Source organism: Bos javanicus, chromosome 15 (genome assembly GCF_032452875.1).
Source record: "Bos javanicus breed banteng chromosome 15, ARS-OSU_banteng_1.0, whole genome shotgun sequence".
In the NCBI taxonomy this organism is placed as follows: domain Eukaryota; kingdom Metazoa; phylum Chordata; class Mammalia; order Artiodactyla; family Bovidae; genus Bos; species Bos javanicus.
In genome coordinates this window covers 43859318-43886630 of record NC_083882.1, presented here as the reverse complement: position 1 = coordinate 43886630, position 27313 = coordinate 43859318, and the positions used below count along the sequence as shown (strand labels likewise).

General features: G+C 46.1%; 1 protein-coding gene and 1 long non-coding RNA gene across 5 annotated transcripts in view; one reads left to right on the top strand and one right to left on the bottom strand.

The window, feature by feature from the left end:
* Positions 1-27313, bottom strand: part of DENND2B (DENN domain containing 2B) — a 171671-nt gene that overhangs the window by 69163 nt on the left and 75195 nt on the right. The window lies entirely within an intron of this gene.
* LOC133261976 (uncharacterized) lies at positions 465-25246 on the top strand. Its single transcript, XR_009741186.1, has 4 exons — positions 465-1984; positions 4088-4260; positions 18088-18467; positions 18819-25246. It is a non-coding gene; the product is annotated as an uncharacterized LOC133261976 (long non-coding RNA).

Here is a 27313-nt window from a genome sequence, read left to right as displayed (position 1 = left end):
TCATGGGGTTGCAAAGAGTTGGACACGACTGAGCGACTGAACTGAACTGAACTGAATGACCTTAATCCTGGAGAGTATCTTATTTATTACCTTGGTGCAAATAAGTGATTGGTCTCAATGATAAAAACAAGCCAAACCCACATTCTTGATATCATTTATAATTCTTTCCTAGTTTCAACATGAAATGCATTACCTTCACATAAGCTCTCATGGCTGTTGTTCTGGTGATGATGGTAGTGAGTGGAGTGGGAATTAGAAAGGGAGGAAGCAGCTGTAGGTGACAGCAAGCGATGGTGACAGCAGTGAAACATCCCTCCTACAGTGAAAACTACAGAAGCTTTCAGAAAAAGGAAAACCCTGGGCCTCACTTTTATCCTTCATGAAAAGCCTTCCCAACCTACAGTGAGAAATATTTTTATAAACTTAAGTGTACAGCATATTTGTGATGAGGAGGAGGAGGGGGTTAGACGGTGAGTTAGTCCTGCCACCAGAGCACCTGCACACACGCACTCAAGAGATGTCCTTTACCTGCCCCAGCTCAGGGCCAAGTGAAGAGCTTGGTGGATGGCTCTGTGCGTTAAACAGAAAGAAGGGAAAGGAGAGGCAGCCCTGGAAGCTTTCCCAGGCCAGTTCTCGGGGTCCTCAGGGAACTCAGTGCAATAAGGAATCAACTCACTAAGCATAAGCTTTCAACTGAGCCCATGGTAACGACGGTCACAATAATCATCAGAACCCATCCTAACAGCACTGGACGTGCTCTACCAGCTTCAGGGCAGGCCCTCAGGGGGAGGACAGAAGGTCTGTGGGAAGAACAGAAACTACAATACATTAAAAGAACATGATTAAAAATATATTCTTTCCTTCCCTGAATTTCTGATCTAAGAAGGGTGGACCCACTGCTCTGAAAAGCTATAACAGGAGAACCAAGAGCCAACTAGAAAAAAGGTAAAATGTAGATAACTCTGGTATTTGCTGGAGCCAAAAAGAAAAATTCTATGAAGATGCAACCAAGAAAGGAGTGGATCACAACTGCCACCAGGCCCGTGGCAGTGCCCCTTGGTCACATACCTGCAGAAGCACAGCTGCTGTTCCCAGCAGTGGCCCAGGAGGTGAGGCATTGTGGGCAGGTACCGCTGAGAGAAAACCCGGAGAGCCCACTCAGTCAGAGGTGCCTGCTCACGGTGCTCCCGCCACCTGCTCTCTCCAGCCAAGTCTCTCAGACTCAGGGAATAATCCAGCGGCTTGAGAAGCTGAGGACCAGGCTAAACCTTTACATGTGAAACATAGACTTGAACAGTCTGCGTGGCTGGCTTCCTGGGGCCTTCTCCCAAGGCCCTGAGAGCCACCCCAGACTCCCATCGACGCTCTCTGCCTGACTCTTTTGGCTGGTCTGGCTGCAAGGAGAGGAGACACTCCCAAGCAAACGAAACACCCACTGGGAATAAGAGCAGAGAAGCCAGGGGGATGAGAGGCTGTTTCACTAAAATTCAGCCAAAAACTACATTTGGAAAATGAAATTGTTCAGGTAGGATCAACCACCAATCACGAATTGCTCAAAAACCCAGCTCTGACAAGTTATAGACAACTATCTGAAGAGTTACAACCCAAAGACAGGAATACAACAAGGCACCACTAGAACCTTTCTACAATCTCTGCCCTGAGACAGAAATCACAGTTCTGGGATCTCAAGGTGTAGTGGGAAGAACACCTGACTTGGAGTCTAGCTAATGCTAGTCAAGGGTCATTGCACACCTGAGTTTTGAAGACTCAACTTTCTCACCATAAGAGCAATAATAATAACATGACCTACTCATATAATTGTAATTCAGACACACTGAAGCTTGATAAATCACTTTTTCTTCCAGATCATGCTTCTCTGGGTACTTGGAATTCGCTTTCTCCATTCCCAAGCTAGATTCATCATTTTTCAGACTCCCCAATACTGCCATTCATTCCAGTGACTCTACGCCAGGCACTGTGCAAGGTACTAGGATGTAAAAATGGGGGTCTCCCTGGTGGTTCAGTGGCTAAGACTCCATGTTCCTAAGCAGGGCGCCTGGTTCAATCCCTGGCAGGGAACTAGACCCCACATGCCACAACTGAGAGTTTGCACGCCGCAACTAAGACCCAACACAGCCAAATTAGGAAATACTAAAATTTTAATAAATAAATAAAAACGAACAGATACAACCTTACCCTGGAGGAGCTAACTGTAAAGGGAGAAAAGGGAAGGAAAAAGTGGACTCCAGGAAGGCCCTATAGAGAGGTGACATTTGAAAGTAAGCCTTAACCTATTTGTGACCTAAAAAAAAAAGATGCATTTATTATGAAAGGTGCTGCTAGATTCTTTATAGAATAGCTAAATTTAAAAGCATTTTAAAGGATTAAATAATTTAATCCCTGTGGCAACTCTACAAAGTGGGTGCTATTATTATTTACATGTTACCAAGGAAACCAATGGAGAAGGAAATGGCAACCCACTCCAATGTTCTTGCCCGGAGAATCCCATGGACAGAGGAGCCTGGCAGGCTATAGTCCATCGGGTCACAAGAGTCGGACAAGACTTAGTGACTAAACCACCACCACCACCAAGGAAACCAAGGCACACAGCAGTGAAATCGCTCGTCCCACGTCACACAGCTAGAAAGTGGCAAGGCAGGAGTTGGAGCCCAGGCGACCCACACCAGCGTCACGGCTCTGAGGCAGGTCTACGCATGACCTCCACCCATCTTCTAGTTTAGCTCTCACCATTCTGGAAACAGTGATAACTTTCCAATCAGGAAATGCAGGTTCAGAGAGATTAAAAGATTGGCCCAAGATCACTCACCTGGTGAAGGAACAGGGCAGGAACGTTGACTCAGCTCTGAGTCCACCATCTACTTACTTTCCTTAATATTGACAGGGGTGATTGTTAAAAAAAAAAAAAAAAAATGCAGAGTCTCAGGCCCCATCTCTCCCTCTTGAATGGGGCCTAGGAATCTGGATGTTCAGCAAGCATTTCAGGCTGGTCTTATGGACCTGTGTGAAAAACCTGTGTCCTACCACATGCTAAGAGCTTGTAAAGGTTTGAAGGGTCACTACTGACCATCTTCCCAAGAGACTGCCCAGCTGTTACTAGGTACCCTTTCCTCCTCCCACCCCCAGCTTCTTCCACCTGCAAAGAACCACTGACCCTCAACAGAGAAGCAGGCACATCATGGGATCCAGTAAAAGCATCATCAACATCTGCCCTAAACAGGGTCCTCAGTCTTCAGTGTGTTCTGAGTTCCTGTATCTCAAAGCAGCTCTTCCTGCCACTCGCCCCTGGTAGCTAACAACGGTTTTCCTCACTTCCCCTCCCTTTCAAACTCCTGGGAACAAGAGTTTATAATTGATGGTTTATAAACTGGTGGTTTGCAACAACAAAAGTATGTCTCATTTGGCCTTCCCTTTATTTTTTTTTTAAGTTGAATTGGGTGAATATAAACAAAATGCAAATAAAAATTCAGATTCTGGATTCTCTTGAAAAATCTGCTATCATTTCTGTATTTCTATATGGCAACAGCTGGCAGTCCATTTAGATGTAGCAACCCCTCCCCAATTTACCGCTGTTCCTCCCCACCCAATGGTGACAGGTGGCCAGCTTTGCTCGGCTCTGTGACCTGACTCTCCCAGTCGGCAGGTGAGTGCTGTGTCCCCCATCCCAGCAGGGAAGGCTTGGGGGCACTGCCCTGCGAGCAGCCATGCAAAGCCTCCCGGAGGGTGGGGCTCATGCAGGGCAGGAAGGAGCTGATTCTGGCCTCCAGAAGCCCTCCATCTATCTATCCCCCGAACTCCACTGGAGGAGAGAGCCTCGGGGCTCCCTGCTGCGGCTCAGGCCAGCCTGCATCCTGCAGTTCTCTGTCCTGCTCCCTTAGGGCTCTCTCTCCCTACAATCCAGTCTCACCACCCAGCCCACAGGTGCTCTCCCCACGGCCCGAGAGGAATCCCTTAGAGGTCAGTCTCTGAAGGGGGCTCCTTCTGAGGGGTGACCAGCCTCTAAGAATGAACCTTCTGATCACCCTGGTTAGGTGACATTTCTAAATGTCTGTGTGGTACTTTTCTGCAGGCCTAGTTTTGGACATGACCATGTGCCTCGTCCCTGAGAAGGAGACGTCTGAACCCCAAGAGCGCTGAGGAACAGATGCACATGTGTGGAGGGAGGCCTCCCAACCTGCTGGGTTCAAGTTGCCATTGAGAGGAAACACAAACACCCACCAGCACTCTGCTCTGCTGGTCCAGGTAAGAAGTCCAGAGCCTCCACAAAGGAAACCTCTAAACCACATGAGGGAATTTCTGCTGAGTTGACATTCCACTAATCTCTTATGCAAACTCTCGTGTGGAAGTAATAGCTTAGGAAGCAGCCCACAGGGAAGGAGAAGGCAGGCAAGGAAATCGCTGTGTGTCCTGAGAACCTGGGTTTAGCCCAATCCAGCTCTGGACAGTTGCGGTCTGACTGCCCTGGGGTCAACCCACTACTCACCCTGCCCAGGGAACACCCACCAGACCACCCTCACCTTCTTACTGACTCCCCCCTGAAGTCCTTCTTCATTCTAGACTGAAAGATAAGGATCCGACTGGCAGCTCCCCCAGAGAAGGGCCTACATCTTTAATTTCTTCCTCCAAGAGTCTCAGCAACCAACATTGGCACTTAAGCTTCAGGAAGGGTCATCATTAGAAAGAGTTCCTTTTAACTACTCAAGCCAGACCTCTCTACAGCGTGAGGTTTTGTAGGTGTCCCTGGAGTAGGCTAAGGTGGGAAGCGCTTTGTTTACCTTTCAGAGTTCTGCCCAGATTGACAGCTCAGGCCTTGTTGCAACAGCTCACCTCCACAGCCTTTGTTCCCTGGCCCTCCTAGGACATTCACAGCCATCCCCCAGGTCTCCTGACACCCTGGCTGCCTCTGACCCCACACGGTTGAGAAAGCGGTGTGGTGGTGCTTAGGGAGTTCTTCCTCATGTTTTGAACAATCCTCAGTACCGAGCAGAGAGTTCTTCACCTAAAAGGCCCGCAAATGTTAACTGATTTGCTAACTGATGGCAAAAGTGGGCCCCCAAGGAGTCAAAGGCCAGGAAGACAAAGGGCACGAGAAATTCGAGCACTGACCATTATCCTGTAGGGTACACTCCTTCACTCCCCACAGTCCTGGTGGCTGTACAACCATTGAAAGGGAGTTTTCCAACTGTAGCTGTCACCCAGTTGGGCTGTCACCAACAGGCCTTCCCCCTCCACCCTTCAGCCAGTCCCCTCTCCCGCAGGAGTTTCAGTCTCCTCACAAGTGCCCCTGGTACCTTCCGGGATGTTCCTGCAGTAACAGTTCATTCAACACACCCAGGAAGAGAGACTGTTCCTGGGAAACCTGCCTTCATCTCACTCACGCTGTCTTTCTCCTCCTCCACCCCTCTTTTCCTCCCTTTCTTTCCTGACTCATTTCTGACTGGTTATCTGCCCACAGTCTTGTTTTCGGCTCTGTTGTACCTAAAATCAAGCAGCTACAAGGGAAAGGGGAGACAGTGGGCTCAGAGATTGGGTGCTGGGCATCAAAAGCTATCACAAGGGAGCCAGCGAGGTTTTTCTCAAGCCGATCCCCTAATTCCCTCCGAAACGCCAGACCCTTTTTCTCCATCAGTACCTCTACATACCTGGTACCTTGGATCTTTTCCATTCCAGCCCCAGGTTCTGGGGTTCTAGGTCCAGAAAGCCCTTCGAGCAAAACTGTCAAGGGGATTATGAGCCTGGTCAAGTGGAGAGGGACCAAGATTTGTTTTGCTGGGAGATCAGAAGAATTGCCGAGTGTTTTTACAGGTCCCTGTGAGGCTGAAATCCTCCTCAACCAGTCACAAAAAAGATTATTTTTGTTGTTGAATAATAACCAAAAAAAAAAAAAAATCAAGCTCTCTATCCATCTCCTCACTGTCCACTTATCACTCCCACATCCTCTTTCCCAACTCTCCTCCTCAAAGAGGCTTTTAAGTTGGGGTTTTCAACCTCAACCATTTTCAGTCTCTTTTCCTGCCAGATGGTCCTTCTCCACTTCAGTACTGATTTCGTGGAGGTTTGAAGCTGGGTTTAAATGTTTCCTGAAAGCCTAAAATGGGCTGAGGGCTTGTTAGGCAATTCCAGGCCAAAGGAAATCTGGTTGCTTCCAAGACAGTTTTATAAACCTCGACATAGCTATTTCTGCCAGTCTGGAAACTCAGCTTCTTAGCAAGGACCTTAACCCAGCTCTGCCAGGACGATGGAGCCTGCTCCGTCCAGAGAATGGAGGCCTGCCCCACAAAGGCCTCCCTCTTCCTCCCTGGCAAGAAGAACCTTGTGGGTCCTGTAAACATGTTGGGGATTCCAAGGCCACAGAGCTAGCTCATACCAGAGCCTTTCCTCTGCCAGTCATAGCAGACTAAATGCCATTTCCTGCACATGCCAGGAATGTTTATGCCTCTAAGCTTTTATTCAACCAATTCCTTCCATCGTGAAGTCCTCCACCCCCATTCTTTCTTAAATATTCAGTTCAAATGTCAACTTCTTTCTGAAGCCTTTCCTGATCCTAAATCTTGACCTCATTCTCACCCTTCCCATGCTCTCCAGCCTAGCTGAACTCAACCTGACCGATGGCAAGATGCCTGCCCTGCTCCAGAAAAACACAAAAGCCACAAGTGAACTTTCTCAGAAAGAGACTAGGAAGTGGTAAGGGCTAAAGGGGCTGGGGAAGTCTCAATACCTTCATTTTCCTATCTGTAGTATAGGGAGAATACTCTGCCTCTATCATGAGAACATCAAAACCAGCGAGAAGCCATATATAAAATACAAAGAATACTCAGAACCAAGAGGTAACATACTTGAAGTCTCTGGCATTCCCCCAACTCTCAGCCTCAAGGCCTCTTCCCCTGTCCTCACTCTCTTCGCTCTTACTCTGTTTCCCATTTCATGGAGAAAACAGAAACAATCAGAACAGACCCTCAATAAGCTACCATCATCAGATGCACCCATCACCAGCAACAGGGCAGATCTTGCCACTTCTCTGGCAAAACCCTAACATGGATCCCAATCACTCAAAGAAAGAGCCAAAATGTTCACAATGATCTACAATGTCTTCATCATCTAGGTCTCTATGATACTTCCAATCTCATTTCAACTACTCTTTCCCCACCAGCCATATCTTCCTTATTATTTCCTCAAACACACCAGGCACATTCCAACTCCAGGCCTCCACACCCACTGTCCCCTGTAACTACAACATTCTCCCCCAAAAGAGCTTCCTCCCTCACCTCCCAGGTCTTTGGACATTACCTTCTTAGTGAAGATTCCTCTGGATCACACTATAAAATTTAGTATTAAGAAATTACTATATTAAAAAACCTTCCTCCACCCTACTATCCCCTCAGTCCTCCTATTCTCCCTTCTCCTGTTTTACCCTTCTCTATAACATTCATCACCATCCAACACAACTACTCTTCTTTTCCATTTATTTATTATGTCTGTATAAGCTCCATGAGGCTAGGGATTTGGGGGTTTTGTTTATAGCTGTACCCTTAGTGCCTAGGACAGACCCTGGCACACAGTAGGCCCTCAATAAATACTTTTTAAATTATTTGTTTATGGCTATGCTGGGTCTTCATTGCTGCATGCAGGCTTTCTCTAGCGCAGCACGCAGGGGCTACTCTTCAGTTGCCATGCACAGGTTTCTCATTGTGCTGACCTCTCTTGTCGCAGAGCACAGGCTCTAGGGCCTCAGCAGTGGCACATGGACTTAGCTGCTTCGTGGCATGTGGAATCTTCGTGGACCAGGGACTGAACCCATCTACCCTGCAATGGCAGGCAGATTCTTAACCAAAAAATATTTGCCACCAGCTCAGAGTGGCTGTACCAGACAGAGTGAGCAGCTTGGTCAAGGTTTTCCATTATGGTTATTGCTTTTTGCCCTGTTCTTGCTCCAAGGTCTCCTTGGCTTTTGCTCACTGTTTTCCTTCTTCCAGAAAGAAGGCCCATCTGTCCAGGCCCATCTTCCAACACCACCAGCCTTCCCAGTTCAGAGCCTGACCCACCCGCAGCAAGCATGTCCACGCAAAACATTCAGAAGGGGGTCATGTCCTCGGAACACCTCTGAACAGATTCAGACCAGGAATGGCTTCAGCCCCAGAACTGAAGTTGCTCTCTGCAAAGATTACAATGATTTTCCTGTTATAAAACACAAAGATCCTTACTCTGGGGCTTAGTGAATGACAGGACTTTCCTATCCTGATGTCTGCTGCTTGGGACACTGACCAGCCCTCTCTGAAGCACTGTCATGTAGTTAACTTCAATCTGGAGTACGCTCTCTGGGGGTAGCATTTTACCATCTGCCTGGAAGATCTCCATGCTCATCAAAAGAGGGCACAGGTCATGAAAGGCTGGGGAAATATCATAAGAGAAGTAGAAGGAGAGACAGGTGTGGCATCTGAGACTTTCGTGTGTTTACTCACTCGAACCCTTCCAAGGCATCTCTCTGGCCAGGCCCCCCTTGCCACTGTGCTATATCCTGGTCCTTGCCCTTGAGCAGCCCTCCATCCTGCCTGAGACTGTCGAGTAAAGGAAAGATGCTGGTACAATGTAACGAGAGCTCTGACAGAGGTATGGACACAGAGCTCTGAAAGCAAGAAGAAAGACACCTAACCAGGTGGACAGGACAGATGCAGGGGAAGGTTCTGGAGGAGACAGGAAGTGACGCTGGGCTGAGTCTTGTAGGACTTGTGGAAGACAAAGAAAACAGAGGAAGAATGTTGCTGCTAGCAGAAGGAAAACCATGAGCAAAAGCCAAGGAGACCTTGGAGCAAGAACAGGACAAAAAGCAATAACCATAATGGAAAACCTTGATCGATCAGATTACCATAATGGAAAACCTTGATTAATCAGATTACACTAAATAAGAACTCTGTTCATTAAAAAATGCCATTTAGAGAGTGAAAAAGGAACCTTCAGAATGGGTACACAGATTATAGAACTCGGCAGAGTGGGAACATTAGTTACACAAAGCAAAGTTATCTAGGAGAAGTTAAGTCACTCTCAAACTGCAGATCTTGGCCAGATCATTGGGGCTGAATCTCCCTTTGGATAAAAGTCCCGGTCTTAGAAGGGAGTAGAAGAAAGCGTATGTACACAGCCAGGCTCGGCTGTTCTTAGTACGCATTTATCTCATTTAATCTAGCTGTCATTATCTCTATTTTATGGAGGAAGAAACCGAGGCTCAGGCTAAGTAATTTGCCAAGGGTTTTAGAGTAAGTGTAGATCCCAGAGTCCGGAAGAGGTTGGCACTGAGCTCTGTAACAGAAACCAGAGCAGTGAGTCCCTTGGTCTCTGTCATATCTTGTGGCAGGAAGCCATCCTCCATCCCGAGTACACTCCTGCAGCCCAGCTCTATCTGGATAGAGTTAGAAATGGCAGTAGTCTCATGCCCGGCCCCCAAATTCTTGGTGTTAAAATCCCATTTTTCTTTAAGCCATTTAGTTCAGAGGGCCCTGAATCAACAAAACATAAACATAAAAAGGACTTTCCTGGCGGTCCAGTGGTTAAGACTTCACGCTCCCAGTGTAGGGCTGTGGGTTTGACCCCTGGTCAGGGAACTAATAAAATCCCACATGCTGTGTGTCATGGCAATGGTAAATAAATGAAAGAGATGCTCCTCTTTTGCTGTTCTTCAAGTCTTTTCTCCTTATCATTCTTCCCCACCCAGGGGACAGAGGCACTCACAAACACAGACCCTGGTAAAAGAAAAGCCTTCCCCTATACAGTCTAACAGGAGCTGAGACTGATGATAAGGGGCATTTGTCCATCCATCTACCCAACGGCTTCAAAGGTTATGATGGGGACAGAACTGGCCTTTTTCCTCCTTTAAATGAAGTAAGTGCTACTTGGCTTCTGTGGTTCTCAAACTGTGTGCAGAGGTGCCCGAGAGTACCACAGGGAACTCAAAGGGGGTGCTGCAAGATATTTTAAATTTTTGAGGGAAACAAGGGCAATATTCAACATTTGTTGGATATGGCGTGAGTTTTAACATGAGATCGCACTACATTCTTTTCGATGATGTCATTTCTTTGTGAAGCTGGGTTTTCAGCAGCTGCTGTGATTAAAAAGCAATAACCGTGTGAAAAGCAATGTGTAACAGGAAATAGGGATGGCAATATCCAATGCAATTCCAACACGTGAGATGTGGTGCAGTGCCAGTACATCCCATTAGCTAGTGCCTATGGCTACTTGAGAATGAAATACAAATATTTGTAATTGAAATGGAAGTACAATATTATGCTAGGTTCAGGTGTACTAGGTAGTGATTCGATATTTGCATATGTTATGATCACCATGATAAATCCAGTCCTATACAAGTTATTACAATATTATTGACAATATGCCTTATCCTGTATATTACATCCTCATGACTTACTTATCAGGTAACTGGAGATTTGCACCTCTTAATCCCCTGCACCTATTTCACCAATCCCACCAACCCTCCTCTAAAAATATTTTTCCTTTCAATTTATAATGTTTTCAAATGGCTACTCAGTTATTAGGATGTATAAGCACTTACTACATTGTTTACACTTAAATATTTCATAAAAATATTCTGCCTCTGAGCATTGTGAAAAATGCTCAAAATTCCCACAAACTGAGGGAGTTTGGGAACCTCTGTAGCAGGTGTTTTTAAGTCTCTGCATCAAGGAGCCATGGAGGAGTTCAGGGCGGACCCAACCTGCCCCAGCAGCATGTGGGCAGCTAGCACTCAGGCCTGTGGACGGCACGCTCAGGCTTCCCCCACAGCTGACAGAGCAGCTGCCCCTCTGCCTGGAGAGATGAGGCTGCACACCTCTCAGCTCAGAGGCTGCCTACATCTGCATCAGCTTTACCCCAGGCTCCCGGGCTCCCCTCTGAACTCCCTCCTTGAAAAGTTATATTCAACAGGAACCTCATGAATAAAACCCCAAGCCAGCCCAGAAGCCAGCAGGCCAGCAGGGGACTTCCACACACGCTCAGACTTGAGCAATGCCCACAAACCAAACCATTAATCCACAGAGGGAGGGAGTGATGGGAATCTGGAAGAGGGATTCCACGGGCAGCCCAGCCGCTGAAAGGCCAACTGGGCTTTTGGGTGAAGATTTACATGAAAATTATGTCTTTGTGTCCTGCTAGTCTCCCCCAGCCCTACCACCACCCTGGGGGTCTCTGGTCTGATACATTCCCTCCCTCTATTCTTCCTTGAAGTCATAATCCTCCGTTGGTGACATCACAGCTGTTGATACAACAGCCAACTGTTGTGATGTCACAAGACTCCAACTTTTATCATTTTCAGTAGGGAGTGGGGTTAGAGAATGTGATAAAGGGCTTGTACTGCATAAAGTCATAGAACTGGAATCTGCTTTTTCATGCTAATTTCCCTGGTAATGAAGGGCACTGGCTCAGAAAATGAAAGGCAAGCAAGCCACTGGCAGCAAGGCTGTGTGCAGATTCATCTACACCAAGGGGAGTGGGGTGGGGTAGTGGGGCTAGGACAGAACAGAGACAAAAGTTTTTAATTCCAGGATTAGCCAAATATGAAGATCTTCTCAGTCTGGCCAAGTTTAGAACTTTCTCTTTCCATTATCCGTTGTCTGAGCCCAGGGTGAGCAGAGCAAAGCTGAAATGCAGGAAATGCTCCAGGCTGGAATGTTCCTTGGAAATTAACGTTTGTGAAAAAGCCTTGGGTTCTGGACTCCACACTGTCCAAGGGACAAACTCAGTTTGGACGCATCCTGAGGACCAGGATGGACAGGGCATTCACAGGCATGTCACAGGAGAAACGACTAAAGAACAGAGAATGTTTACCCTGGAGAAGAGAAGACTGAGGATGGGCGAAGCTGAAAATTGCCTTGAGAATTCTGAAAGGCCCTCATGTGAAAAAGGGATTAGATATGTTATCTGTGATCCCCCAAAGAGACCTTAGACAAGGAGAAGATCCAAAATGGCCAAAATGAGAACATTTTATTCTTAAATTTCAATTACAGACAATAAGTTCTGTTTAACTCCTCACTTCTAAATTACAGACTAGGCTCCTGAGGACAAAGACGGTCTGAGTCACTATGGTTTACCCCAGAATTTAAAGTGGCACATACTAAGAGCTTATTAATATTTGTGAAATAAATGAACAAATGAAGCAAGGACAATGGTCTGCTCAAAGTTGGTGCTTACTCATTCACTCGATTAGTATTTTTGAATCCCTACCACATGCCACTCACTCAGTTAAGATGCTGGGGATACAAGGGTGAGAGAAGTAGATAAGGTTAGTCTTCCCCTCCCCCTGCTTTGTAGATTAGCACAGATACCATGTAAGGTCCCTTCCACTCTTGAGACTCCTTCATTTTCACAGATGACTAAGATATTTTAAACTGAGAGGAAACAGGACCCTAACAGATAAACCCCACCCACCACTATTGCTACTGTTCACAAGCCTGGAAATCTGGACCAAGCTAAGGCTACCTTCAGCCAGGGAGAGCCCCCATGCAGAAATAGCCCGGTGCTGGACCAGACTAGCCCAACCCAGCTAGGCATTTTATCAAAGACCCCCAAGCACCCCAGACAAGACAAAGTAGGCTCCTATGTAAACCAGGGCTCCCTCAGCCCAGCAATAAGTCAGTACAGTCCAGTTAGGTAACCTGGGGTTTTTCAGATACCCTCACTTCTCTAAGGAACTTAAAATGTCCCCATCAGCCTCAGACTATTATCTTGCAAGGAAAGAATTCCCAAGATCTTCCAGGTTGTACTGGGGACACAGACTCGGTTCCAACTTCTGAGGGTATGAACTGAAGGTAGTGAAACTAAAGGTAACAAAACATGATTTAACAACTATGATATGCAATATACCAGATACACAATATACACAGACATTCTCCTCTCCAGGGTAGTCCTTCGAGGTCTGAATGTTTATTCCAATACATTCTCAAAACATTCCTAAAATTCCTATTTGGCAATTGCCCTCAGAAACTTTGGAACATTATCTGAATTTCCTCTGAAGGAAAATCTGCATCCATTAAGGATGCTAACTCATTCAGAGCCATAGGACAAAAAGGGTGCAAACCAGAGAAAAGTACCTCGGGTCAGAAGCAGCAGTAACTGTCAAGTAACCTGTGGAGCCTTGATATCAAAAGGGGTGCATACTGAGACTGCCCCAAACTCCCATTTTTTAATATAATTTAATTTAGGTTAATTTATTTTTTTGGCCATGCCACATGGCTTGTGGGATCTTAGATTCCCCGACCAGGGACTGAACCCGCACCCTCAGCAGTGAAAGCATGGACGTTCCCTAGACACTGGACAGCCAAGGAATTACCGAAATCTCCACTTTTTAAGAATACAACTGTTTGAGGTCCCAGACCCCTCCAAGTATCTAATAAACACCAAGAACCTCCAAAGAAAATTTCTAAGAACAGAAACTTCTGTCTGCCAGTTTAGGAGGTTCACAAGTGTCCAAAGTTCCTCACACACCCACTCTAAGAATCTTTGTGCTAACCCACTTTACCTGCCCCCCAAGTGCACAGGTAATTGTGAATGCAGGCCTATAGAACTCAGCAGGTGTGCCAACACTGGGCACTGAGAGTGTGCCAACAAGGTGCCCTGCTTCCCTGAGTCCTTGCACAACTGCTTCAAACCTGGATGCCAGCAATTTACAAACTGCTATGCATCACAGGCCTTCAGGAGTAAGGAACAGTCATATCCTGCCATATATGGAATCTAGAAAAATGGCACAGATAAACCTATTTGCAGGAATAGGAATAGAAACACAGACACAGAGAATAGACTTGAGGTCACAGTGGAGGAAGGAGAGGGCGGGACAGATTGGGGAGCGCCGCTGACATAAATACACTAGCCTGTGTGAAACAGAGGGCTAGCAGAAGCTGCTGTACAGCACAGGGAGCTCGGCTCAGTGCTCTGCGATGACCTAGAGGGGTGGAATGTGGTGTGGGGGTGGGAGGGAGGCTCAGGGGCAGGGGATGCATGTATACTTATGGCTGATTCATGATTTGTACAGCAGAAAGTAATACAACACTGTAAAGCAGTTACACTCCAATTTTTTTAAAAAAAGGAATAGTTGAATGCAAAAACATCAGACACAAGTGCCAAAGATCCCAAGACTCAAATGTGACATTTTCTAAAGTGGTTTGTGAACTGGTGCTGAAGACAATTCCTAAAGAGGAATCAAACCTACCTTGAGTAACCGCAGCTTTTTAGCCATGTAAGTGCACAAATGAAGAGCAAGCTGTGGGCACAGCACATATTTCTCCCCCTTCCCTAAGTTCCCAGTCTCCCTAAGGGATGCATGGGGAAGATGCCTCCTCCCTTCTTCTGGGCCAGCCAGCATGCCCACCAAGCAGTTCTTGACACACAAAGAGCCACCCAAGTCACATCTGACTCATGCCAGAGCTCTCTGTAATGAGGTATGACATGTGTCTAAGCTCTTGTATATTTTCACATTTGTAGCCTACAATTAGGCATTTCTGAGGGATGTAGCTGACTATGGTTCTGTTTTGTGACCTATAATTATTCACACAGGCATCACAGCCCATCCAGGCAACTGTCAGGCTAGAGGCACTCTGAGCTCAGACCTCACGGAGGAGGTTGCTCGGCTCTATAGTTAGTGACAGGCCTCCGGGGTCCACACTGCTTTTCCTGGGCTGCACATGCAGACGCTATCCCCTCTGTTCCCTTCACCAATCTTCCTCATCCACTGCCCAGCTCAGCACAATGCAATCGCAAGCCCAAGGGTTGGCATCTCTGTGGACCCAGTATCCGCAAATATGGACCACTTTGCTGGACATACTCTCCATTACCAAGGCTGTAGTGATTTAAACAACTTCTCAAACTCCCTACAGATCTCTCGCCTGAGGAAAAATGGGTCACATCCACCAGCCCACAGAACCTTGCAGTCCACTGCTGTGGGGCTGGGCTGTGGGAGCCGACATGGGCCACCTCTCTGAGCCAGCCTCTCTGCCACTAGTTGCAGAGGCCTCGCTGCTCCCAAGGGCTCAACAGAATAATTCTCCCCCTTGCAAACACCCACCACCATGCTTCCTCTCTGCCTCCCTGGCTGGGAGGGAAGGCCTGGTTAGCCCTTAAGATCTGTCCCCTAATGATATTTCACATTTATATTTAGTTCCATTGAGAACTAGTTTCTTGATTCTTTAATGGAAGCTCAAGTCTTGATTCTAAATATAATCAATGATGCCGCCACTGGCCAGCACAGAGCAGCCGTGAAGTACAACTATGGCCCGCACTCAGAGCAGCACGCACTTTACGTATGAGCCCAATATCTCAACCACAATTACTATGCAATTTACCCTTCTTCCCCAACTCTAGTTCCAAGTCCTTCAGAGTCTAAAAAGTTTTAGACTTATCAAAACAACATTCATTGCTAGCTCATTTGAGTCTGCCAAACAAACCCCAGTGGTTAAATGCAAAAGGTATTTTCTCCATTTAACAAAGGAGACTAGTTCAGGGAGGCTGTCTTGCCCCCAAGGTCACTCAACTCGTAGGTACAGAACCAGGTCTAAAACTACTATGCAGTTCTTCGTATGTTAATAATTAACTACCTCATCTGGCTTACTGTAAGGATCAAAGGGCTAAAATATGAAAAGTACTTGGAATAACGTCTGGTCCAGTGTGAGGACTATGTTATTACTGGTGCTGTTGTTGTTATTATTAAGAATATTATTACCATCACCACCCAGAACCCTCCCATTTCAAACCTAAAGCTCCTTCTTCTCTGTCCTTGTGCAACTTCACAAGGATTACTCAGGGGGCAGCTTCATCTAACCTGAGTGAGTCTAAACCACGCAGTTTGCCTGTGGAATCTGGAACTTACCGGGCTTTCCATCTTACCATTCCACAAACTTCCCCGTGCTTTTGTGCACACTTGCATGCACACATATAACTACTCTTTTTGCAAGTCTAACTCTCTAGTCTCTCAGCCTCCAAGGTCAGGTATGCTATGTTAGCCAACATTCTGAGGCTTGCCTTCCCTGCAGTTGCCAACTTTTCACTCATTTGGTTCCTCTCTTCTACAATCAGTTAATGAGTATCTGATTCTTTGGCAGGCACCGGGGAGGGTAATATTCCTTGCCCTCCAATACCAAATGAGAAGTACGGGAAGAGTGGGACACACAAGGGGAGTGAGAGCACAGAGGTGCCAGAAAATAACTCTGTCTGAGAGCAGCACAATGGATTTTAGAAAAGCAACGTCCAAATGAGAGTGACTAGACGTACCTGGGCAAAGGGAAAGAAGGACATTCAGAGCCAAGAGAACAGCATTTAGACAGGATTTCAAGGCTAAATTATACAGAATGCGGTCATTTCACACTGCCAGCATGAAGGGGCTGTATGTGTATACACTTGTATATGTGTGCGCAAGAGAGACAGACAGAGACAAAGAAAAAGAGAAAAAGCAAAGAGCGAAAAATGAGACGTCGGAGGCTGAGCCCACACTGCCTGGGGGCAGCAGGCAGCTGGGACAATACACGTCACCTCCGCCTTTCCATGGTCTGAGTGGCAATCCCGACTCCTTGGTATGCTTACAGTGCACCAATTTTAAATGCAAAATCCTTTAACAACTGTTTTCTCTTTCCTTCTGTCTTCCCTTCCTTCTAAAGGTCTGTTTATCTCAATTCTCATTTCTGCCCCACTCTGAGCCCGGAGTTTTAGTGCCAATGCTTTTACACAAATCCAGCTTCACGTCCTGAGCAAAATATAATTTCATAGGAATGTAACTCTGGAATGATCTCATTGAAAAAGCACATCCAGCAAAGGCCATGAGCAAATTTCAGGCCAGCCCATTCACACCCAGAGCCAAGGAGATCGCAGACCCCTTTCCCTTAAATGGACAACATGCCTGGGACCCAGCAAAGCACACCAGCTGCCCACGGGTATTACCCTGCCCACAGTCAGCCTTCCTGCCTGCACCCTGAGGCCTGGGCCTAGAGCAGCGACCACCACAAACCATTCTGCACCGTACAAGGACAGATTTTCAGGAGACCATCCAAGCAAACAGGCCTCACTGCCTAGACTCTCCCCATGTCCCTTGGGAGGGCTCTGGCTGCAGGCCAGGAAACGTCAGCTGAAACTCCTAACACCCACGTCACAACCCTGTCAGGCAGAAGGTCCAGAAGCCAAGCTGGTGCGAATGCTCCCCACACCCACCTGCCTTCCCTACCTCTGAGAAGCTCAGCTGCTATCCACCTCTATTGAGACAGTCAAGAGAGTAGGGTGTTTGACTCTGAAACCAGATGGCAAAGCCAGGGCTAGTCCCTTCCAGCAGGACTGAGACAGAGTAGAACTGGAGAAGAAATAATATGTTAGAATGGACTTTCGAAAATTCTAGCTGAAAAATCACTAAGCTGGAATCTTTGGGAAAAAATGTCCTTATTCCAAATCTGTACTTCACCCCCATGAATCCTCATAAAATGGACCAGAAGAGGAAGAAAAAAATGAATGGCTTGCAGGGCCGACAGAAACTCTATATATTATCTTTGCAACTTTTCTGCAAATCTGTAACTCTTCTGATATAGAATGTTTATTAAAATTAGTGGTTAGTCATTGTTTCCTCTGTAAGGAATAACGGGAAAAGAGTAGTCTGGGGTATGAATTCCAACTCTATTTCTACTAGCTACCAAGCTGTGAATAAGCTTTCGAGGCTTGAGCTTCCTTAACTCTGAGGTGGGGATGACAGCTCCAAGCACGAAGTATTCTTGGGCAGATTAAATAAGATACTGCAAGCAAAGCACTTACAACTGCCCAAAGTGCTTTCTTTCTGGGCAGTAGCAGTTCTCCAGTCTGGCCAGCCTTCTGGCCAGCTTTCACCTTGGGTTCTTGGCGACTGCAGTTGGAGGCCCTACCTTCACTCCACAGCCCTACAGTCTCTATGATTTACAGCCTTTTCCACACACGGCATCACAATTTAAGCCCACAGTAATCACCCAAGGGCTGAAAGCCACCTCACAGCGCGTTCCAACTAGCGAGAGCACACCTTTGTTGACAGAAACATGTTGTTCTCCTTCCTGCTTTCCCTTCCTCCAATAGGATCCAATGTCACTGCCAGGAGCTGAATTACTTCTATGAGGTTCACGGGGGTCAACCAGAAGGAAAGGCAGAAGTTGGCAGAGCTGGGCTTGCAGTACAATCAGCCGTCCATGTTAGGAGGCTGGCAGGGGAAGAAGTATGCTCTCAAAGTTGCCGCAGAAGACTCTTCACCCCTCAGCAGCACCACCATCCCCAGCCCCTCACATGAAGCTGGACTGATAAACTACATTTCTGCCAAGTCAGTGGCCATAGTAAGTTCCCCAAAGCCAAGAGACAAGCCCTCAGGCGGGGCTTGAAGTTGCCCCCCAGCCCTGCAGCCAGGCCACTCCATGACTCTTGGTTCCAGGATGTGCTGTCCATTTTCCTCCTCCAAGACTGAGGTGAGTGGACAGGGGCCCCTTCCCACTCTCCTAAATGGGTGGGCTGGAGGCCAGGGAAAGAAAAAGGGGAGGAAAGGTATGGCTCTGATGTCACATTCTCTTTCTGAAAATCACTCACAGGGATATCAGGTCCTTAAAAACTCTCCTAAAACAAAGGAGAAGTCTAATCTCACCCTGAAAATTTAGTGTCCAAATAAGGGAGCAGTCAGTGCTAGAGAACTGTTAGCTTGTTCCAACTTTGAAAAGCCCTGTGAGAGAAGCAGTTCCCAGGCTTGGGATTCCACTGACAGGTTGTAACCTCTTGAAACACTAATGGGTACATTCTAGTGGCTAATTTCTCTGACCTTCCAGATGGCTGTACTGGGGACACGCCCCAGCTGAGGCCCAAGGACATTAGTTCCTGGCAGCGAGTGTGCAAGCACTGAGCAGCCCAGCTGAGCCAGACAACAGCTCCAGCTCCAGAGGCTTCAAGGACACACTTTGGGAAGCAGAGTTCAGGAAGAAGATGTCCTTGGAGCTATTTCTTATTTAACCAAATAAGAGCCAAATATAGCCAAATATGAAGGAGCTAACTATGTCATCTGCTGTGCAATTTATCTCCAGCTAATCACCTCATACCAAGCTTACTACAATGGTCTCTGATTACCTAAAGAGCACTTTACCGAGTGCCAGCCATGGATGCAATATATAAATGTGAAGTGTTACCAGTATCATTACTAGTTCCCATTCTTCTTCCATCTCCTCCTGCTCATAAACAACTAAGTATTCTAGAATCTCAGTATCATCATCATGTTGCTCTTTGGGGCTCCTTAACTGCCCTGGGTATTCTCTGGAAGGACTGATGCTAAAGCTGAAACTCCAGTACTTTGGCCACCTCATGCAAAGAGTTGACTCATTGGAAAAGACTCTGATGCTGGGAGGGATTGGGGTCAGGAGGAAAAGGGGACGACAGAGGATGAGATGGCTGGATGGCATCACCGACTCGATGGACGTGAGTTTGAGTGAACTCCAGGAGTTGGTGATGGACAGGGAGGCCTGGCGTACTGCGATTCATGGGATCACAGAGTCGGACATGACTGAGCGACTGAACTGAACTGAACTGAACTGCCAATCACGAGCTTCTCTGCTGGCTCAGATGGTAAAGAATCTGCCTGCAATGCAGGAGACCCAGGTTCGATCCCTGGGTCAGGAAGATGCCCTGGAGAAGGGAATCACAACACACTCCAGTATTCTGACCTGGAGAATTCCACGGATCAAACAGCCTGGTGAGCTACAGTCTATGGAGTCTCAAAGAGTTGGACATGACTGAGTGACTAACACACACACACACACACACAAATGCCAATCACACCAAATCCAGACTCCTCTGGGTCCTCCAGAACCTTGTGAAATGCTACCAACCAATCTCGCTTCCCTCTTCTTCCTTCCCTGTTGCTCTTTCAACTACCCTCTTTCCCTACCACCACCACCCCCCTACCATCCTCCATTCCCCTCCATGCAAAGACACACAGACTTGCATACACCCCCTCCACATACACACACACAAATGCACTTCTATCTCCAGGTAGGACACCTCCCTGCTCCATACATGTCCATTTCTGCATCTGCAGCTGTGTTTTTATGCTCAAACCATTTCCAGCTTGGAGTTCTCCCCTTCCTCCCTGTTATCCAGATCCTACCCATGCTCCATAGCCCAGTATAAGGTCCCTCCCAAACTTCAGTTTGGGAGACCATCAGATCCACAAACAACGAGCAACCATGTGTCAGGCACTAGGCCACTCACTAAGGGCAGGGGAAAGAAAACAACACAACCCTCCATGCTCCTAACTGGTGGGAGGGGCCTCACCACGAACCTCCCTTTTCACCTGAACTGTGCAGGTAGGGGAGTCAAGAACCAGACCTCAGAGGCGGCTTGTTGCAACATTTGCAGGGGCAAAGGTGGGGGTGGGAAAAGAATTCCAGTTGGGTGAGGTGGACTTGCCTCTCCTTCAGCCTTTCTAAGGAGCTCCCCCTACCCCTCCACCGGGCATGGTGGTTTAGAACATACGCTAGCACAAGAACCATCATTCTTTCTGCCCACCTTGGGGAGCACTGTCTCCTGCCCTGCTTTGGAGTTTTATCAGCTTCAGAGGCCAGCAGAGTCCAATCTCATTCAGTTAAAAACCTTAGTCAACTACTCCTCCCAAGGACCAGATACTCAGCTTCATAGCCCTACCGTAAGTCAGGGAAAAGAAAGAAAGCAACCAACCCTTTCCTTGGGAGTTCCCAGACTTTGCATCACTGTGACTGCATAGCTACTGGGGGCCAGTGGGGGGCAACCCCTTAGACACTCCAGGGTGGTGTGCGATTCTCAGACCCTAATAATAACTTCACTCCTCTCTCTCCTGTTCTAGAAAGGTTACTGAATGGGAGTGAGATTGCTATCATTATAGGAATAATCCCACATTCCTTCTCAATTATAAAAATAGGTAACTTATTCACATGTACCCTGGTCCTTTAACTTCTGCAGTAACAAATGGAGTAACGCCACATGACATATCATATCAACGCAGCAGCTCTTTCCACCTGAATCAGAAACAGGAGAGGCTCTCCAGACATGCTCTTAGACTCAAGGAGGAAGGAAGAGAGAACACCGAACTGCCCCAATTTACAGTTCCAGCACGAGAAACTCACAGTCTTCCTCCTCAACCATCCTCATCACAGTCCATCTACACCTCATGTCTCCAAAGAAGCTCCTCTCACATGAGACTCAACTTTTACTTCTTGTAACAGCTAACGATTCAGGCTCCAGCTAGTAAGATCACTCTTCCTAGCCAGGCTGAACTGGCATCAGGAACCATTCTAAGGAAGCTCACTCAAAACACCAGTCATGTGTTTGGGTGTGCAAACCTCAGGGGGCTCTGACAGGTCAGGGCTGCCAGAAAGGCCATGGCTGCTGCTGATCCATGTACACCACTTGTGGGTGCAACAAGGGATTAACGAGCAAAGCCTTTCAGAAAAGGCAGGACGGAAGGAAGAAGCTGCCGTCATCAGCCCTCGAGGATCACTAGCACCTAGCTCAAAGGCGTGTGTGCCTGAGCAAAGCTATATTCAACTGAAACAAGCAAGTCTCTGAAACCTGTGGCATCCAGAATTATGTCTTCTACTTTCTTGCCTCTAAGACTTTGCTTATATAGTTCTTGACCTCCCAGCCTGCCCTCTAAGGGCAGTCCATTGCTAAAGGCTGAAGGGAGGAAGGTCCAGGGCACACTACGCATCTTTAGAGACTTAGCTACACATTTCCAGTCCCCCTTCACTCAGCCCCTCCCCTGTCCTTGACAACTCCAATTTTCAGTCTCCACATATGTGTCTATGTGTCTGCACTTTATTTACACTACCCATGTCTGTTGTTAGCAACAGAAACAAAGTACTTTAAGGCAGAAAAGGCAAGCCAGCCAACTGGCCTGCTGCTCCCCATCCTGCTTCCAGCTCAGGGAAGAGGCTGTAAGGGATCCTTCGAGCTCCAATCGACCATGTGGGCTGACAGCTCCCTCGTACCAGGGGGGCTGGCATGGAGCTTGTTCACCCCCAAGTCAATCACAGCGGTGTGGGGCCCCAACCACCCACCCTCCCTCTTCTCCCCTGGAAGCCATACCCTGAACACCTGACCTGCCTCTATGCTGACTACTGCTGGCAGGCAGACCTTCAAAAGCCAGAATTCAGGAAGCCCACCCTCCTTCCTTGTACACCAGGAGACTGTAAAGATGCACAGGCATTGACTCCCCTGATCCAGACTCTAGAGAAGTGACCCAAGGCTAAGTTTTACCTTCATATCCTTTACCATCTTCAGTTTTTCTGCTACTGATAAACTTCCAAGTTCTAGTATCAACCTCCTCAATAAAATCAACAGTAGTCACTGGTCACTGATCACTGCTTTGTTTTTAGCAGAGAGCAAATAAACATGAGATGTGATTCCTGAACTCAAGGAGCTCACAGTCTAACTCAGGGAAGCAAGACATAATAGGAAATAATTCAAATGTGAGTTCCAGACTAAAAGTGCTCAAAAGCACAGCGGGTGGGAGTGGAGGGGCTCATGAAAGGATTTCTGTGGGAGACGAAAAAAGAGACAAATTTTAAAGGACAAAGAGTAGTTGGACAGAATGAGACAAAAGGTTGTTTGAGATTTAGAGTCAGACTATGACTCAAGGTCCCAAGGCAGGAAGAATGGCAGCCCTGGGAGGTAAGGAGGAAAGAGAATAGCCTGACAACAAAAATAAAACGCTCCCCTCAGGGTTGTCATACCCTGTTGTCCCTCTGCTCCTGCCTCTGCCAAAAGCACGCTCGGTGCTTCCTTTTTCTATACTCCTCTGAAATCCTCTTGCCTAGAGTGCACAGAACACAGCCAGCCCAACTCCCTAAAACTGAAAACACCTAGGTGGAATTCTTGGTACTCAAGGATCCTGCCTCCACAACAGGACAAACTTCAATGGGTCAGGAGCTGGGTCTACTGTTCTTCTGGGCCAGGTCAAGCTAAGTCTGATTCTTCACTCGAGAGCAGGAGAAGGGGGATGAAATTTTAAATACAATCTCTGGTTTGCCATGACAACAGTCTCTCCTCTCTCCATTCACACTTACAATCATTCCTACATTCAACTAATATATACTGAAGACTAACCATGTGTTAACTAATGTACTTAGTGCTGGCTGGGACACCAAAATCCATCAAGCATGGGGCCATCCACAAAGAGCTGACATTCCAGTAAGGTGGATACAAAAGACACATAAATACAACAAATGGCAGGAAGACCACTTTAAGTGCCAGTGGAGACATAAAGGCTGCGGAAATGTAAAGGGGGCTCGTTTCCAGTGAAAGAAGCCGAAAGGGTTCATAGAGAAGGCTGCCCTTGCACTGGTCCTGGAAGATCAAACAGCAAAAGGATAGAGGGGCAACCCTGGGCAGATGGGACTATATAAGCAAAGTCTTAGAGGCAGCAAAGTAGAAGACATACTAAGGACAATAAGATGTTCAGTCTGATGGGAATTTACCGGCAAGTATACCAGGGAGGAGAGCTGGAAAGAGGGAAATCCCAGATCTTAGAGGCCTTTGAGAACCAAATTAAGGGTATTTTCTCTGGGAAATCAAGGAACTATTCTGAGAAAGGAATAATGGGTCAGGAACTGCTTCTGAATGATGAAGCCACATGTAGAAATCTAGGGGCTATACATCTGCTGCAACATGGATGGATCTAGAGTTTTGAGTTATTTCTTTAATTTTGCTGTTCAAAGCTGTGTTGGGGTTTCCCCTGTGGCTCAGTGTATTTAAAACGGATAACCAAGAAGGACCTACTGAATAGCATAAGAAGCTCTGCTCAATGTTATGTAGCAAACTAAATGGGAAAATGTACAACTAATCACTTTGCTATAAACCTGAAACTATCACAATATTGCTAATCCATTATACTCCAATATAAAATAAAACGTTAAAAAAAAAAAGAAAGAAATCAAGAGGCTATAGCAGAAGTCTGTTTTTGTAGTCCACCAGGACTGAAGGCTGTAGTGAGGATAAGAGGGAGGAGGCTCAGGTAATCAATTACATGCCTGGAATTCTTGTCTTTGAGGTTCAGGCTGACAGAACAATAAGCGGGCAGTCCTAAGGGTGGGGCAAGGGCCAGAGGGAGCCCCCAAAGAGCTGTAAGTATTCAGGGGCTTGGGGAGGAACAGGAATTTCAGAGTTTAGGATCCTGAAAGTGGAATAGCTCCAAGTGATGAGGCCAGGGCTATGAGCACCTTAAGAGGAATGAAAATACAGTCTTTAGAGTTGAAAAGACTGAGGGACTCTGAGGCCAGAGCACTGAAGGATTCTCAGCATGAAGTCCCAAGTCCTATTATAGCAGACAGGAGACCTCTGAAGAAGGTTGTAAGCAACTAATGTGGAAGGCAAGAGGCAGTCAGCGCCAAGGAGGAGGACAGGAGATATGTGTGAAGGGAGAGACTGACTTCCAGTGGAAAAGGTTGCCAGGCAGGGCTGGAAGCAAGGTCAGGGAGTAGACAGTGAAAGTCAGTGGAGGAGAGGAAGCTGCTTCATTAGAGAGGGTCACAAAGGAAGTGACATCTTCAGGGAAAAGCCAGGTTTCAAGTGGGAAGGCTCAAAGAAAAGGTAGAAAACAAGAGGCAATACCACTTTTTGCCTATCAGATCAGGCAATCAAATGATAAAAGTAATCCCAGAGTCAGGCAGAGGGTGGCGAACGGGAGCACTCTCAGAACCTGGTGGAGGTACTGGAAACCAGCACAACCTTTCTGGAGGACAATTTAGGATTACATAAACTCTGATAAATATACGCTCACAATGATACCCTACATAAAGTTAAAAGACAAGCCATAGCCAGGAAGAAATTACTGAAAAGCATACAAAAGACTAAAAATGAGAACACATTAACTTCGAAAATCAATAGGAAAAAGGTAAATAACCCAACTGAAAAACAGGTATTAAAGATATGAATAGACAATTCAAAGGAAAGGAAACCTAAATAACCAATAAAATATGGAACAATGCTCAATCTCTCTGAAGTCAGGAAAATGCATATTAAAGCAATGTGATATTATTTCATATTAATTAAACTGGAAAATACTGAGAAGTACAGAATCTCCAAGTGTTAGCAAAAATTTAGGGAAATGAAAATCTGTATACATTGCTGGAAATGCATACAATCACTATCGACAGCAATCTGGTACAACCTAACAACGCTGAAGAATCACATACCCACTACAGGTGGCTGGTATACATAAACTCTTGTGCATTCCTTGTATAAGGCTGCTCATCACAGCCTTGTTTGTAATACACAAAAAATGGAAAGACTTTACTCATCTCTCACTATCATGCAATGGCACATCATATACCAATTAAACAATCATTTTATACATGCATACTTTTCAAAAACAATAGTAAATGAAATAAACCAGGCTGCCAAAGGCTGCATGCTGGAATGGTGTCATGTATATAAAATGTTAAAACACGCCATACTAAACATTAATTATGAACATATATATACATATAAAGGATAAGATGCACATGGGAATGAGGCATATCAATTTCTGAGAGAAAAGGACTGGGGAAAGCTTAATCGTATCTGTCATATTAAAATTTTTTAAATAAGAGACCTGAAGCAAATATGATAAAATGTTAAATCTATTAAATTTGGGTGATGGGTGCACAGGTTTTTATTATATCAACTTTTTTCTTTTGCTTAAAATATACTTAAAATTTTAAAGATGTTATTAAATAGTTCATGTACATTATATACTATTTGATATAGCAATTCCATTTCTAGAAATTTATCCTGAAGTTATACAAACAGGGATAGATATTTAGACATTTACTACCACATAGCTTTTTTAAAAATAATTCTACCTATTTATGTCTTATTTTTGGCTGTGCTGGGTCTTCACTGCTACGCGGGCTCTTCTCTAGTTGCAGTACATGGGCTCCTCATTGTGGTGGCTTCTGCTGTTGTAGAGCACAGGCTCTAGGGCGCTCAGGCTTTGGTAGCTGTGGCACGTGGGCTCAAATAGTTGCAGTTCCCAGGCTCTAGAGCACAGGCTCAGGAGTTGGGGCGCACAGTCTCAGTTGCTCCAAGACGTGTGGGATCATCCCGAACCAGGGACTGACCCATGCCTCCTGCAAATTCTTTACCACTGAGCCCCAGGGGAAGCCCCAGCGTAGCTTTGAACAGCAAAATAAAAGAAATAACCCCAAAGTCCACTGTCAGGAGATTAAATAAATACTGATTCATCCATACAATGGAATTCTCTATGGAGCATTAAACATTACAAAGTAGCTCTATCTATGTCCCTGGAAGATACCCACGTGATATTATTAGTCGAGTGTTAGTTGCTCAGTTGTGTCCGACTCTTTGCGATCCCCGGCCAGGCTCCTCTGTCCATGAGATTCTCCAGGCAAGAATACTGGAGTGGCATGCCATTTCCTTCTCCAATTATTAGTCAAAGAAGGAAGCAAATAACAATGCTATGTTTATATTTTGAAAAAGTGTATCTAGAACATGTAAGAAAAAAGATCCAAAAGGATATATACCAAAAAATTAAATTATGCTATCTCTGGTAAAGGGATGATATGTGATTTTTACTTTCTTCCTAATATTTTTTGTTATGTAAAATATTCTGCAATGAACATGCATTTCTTTTATTATTTTAAAAAATCAATAAAGTTAATTAATTTTGCACAAAAGAATAGAAAAAGGAAGAAGGAGTTGGGTCTGTCAATAGAAGGGGGATTTTACCTGGAATAATTCAAGAGGCTAGGAGAAAAAGAAGGAGATATTGAAGACAGAAGTGTAACAAAAGCTCTACAAAAGTGAACGTGTTGAGAGAGCAGGCCTCAGATGTTTTCATCCAGGGTAAGAATCTTTAGTAAGAAGAGGAAGAAGGTAAGAGGGAGGTGGGCAGCTGGGGATAGCTCTTTGTAACCAAAGGGCAGAGAGTATGTGTCACAGAAAACTAACAGTTCCCAAATTCTACACAAAATGTTGATAATTATTCATTCTCTATTTCACAGTTTCTGAATCTGGTATGGAGACTAGCTTCTTTTGGTGTAGCTCGATTAATGGAAAGAAGATTCTTGGTTAAGCTTCCTGTGTATAAAGTCCATCATAAGAACAGATCTCCAGGGACTTGCCTGATGATCCAGTGGCTAAGACTCTGCACTCCTAATGCAGGGGGCCTGGGTTCAATTCCTGGTCAGAGAACTAGATCCCACATACAACAACCAAGACACAGCACAGCTAAATAAATAATTAAAAAAAAAAAAAGAACAGATCCCTGAAGAGTGGAGTTTTCAGCCCAAACTATCTT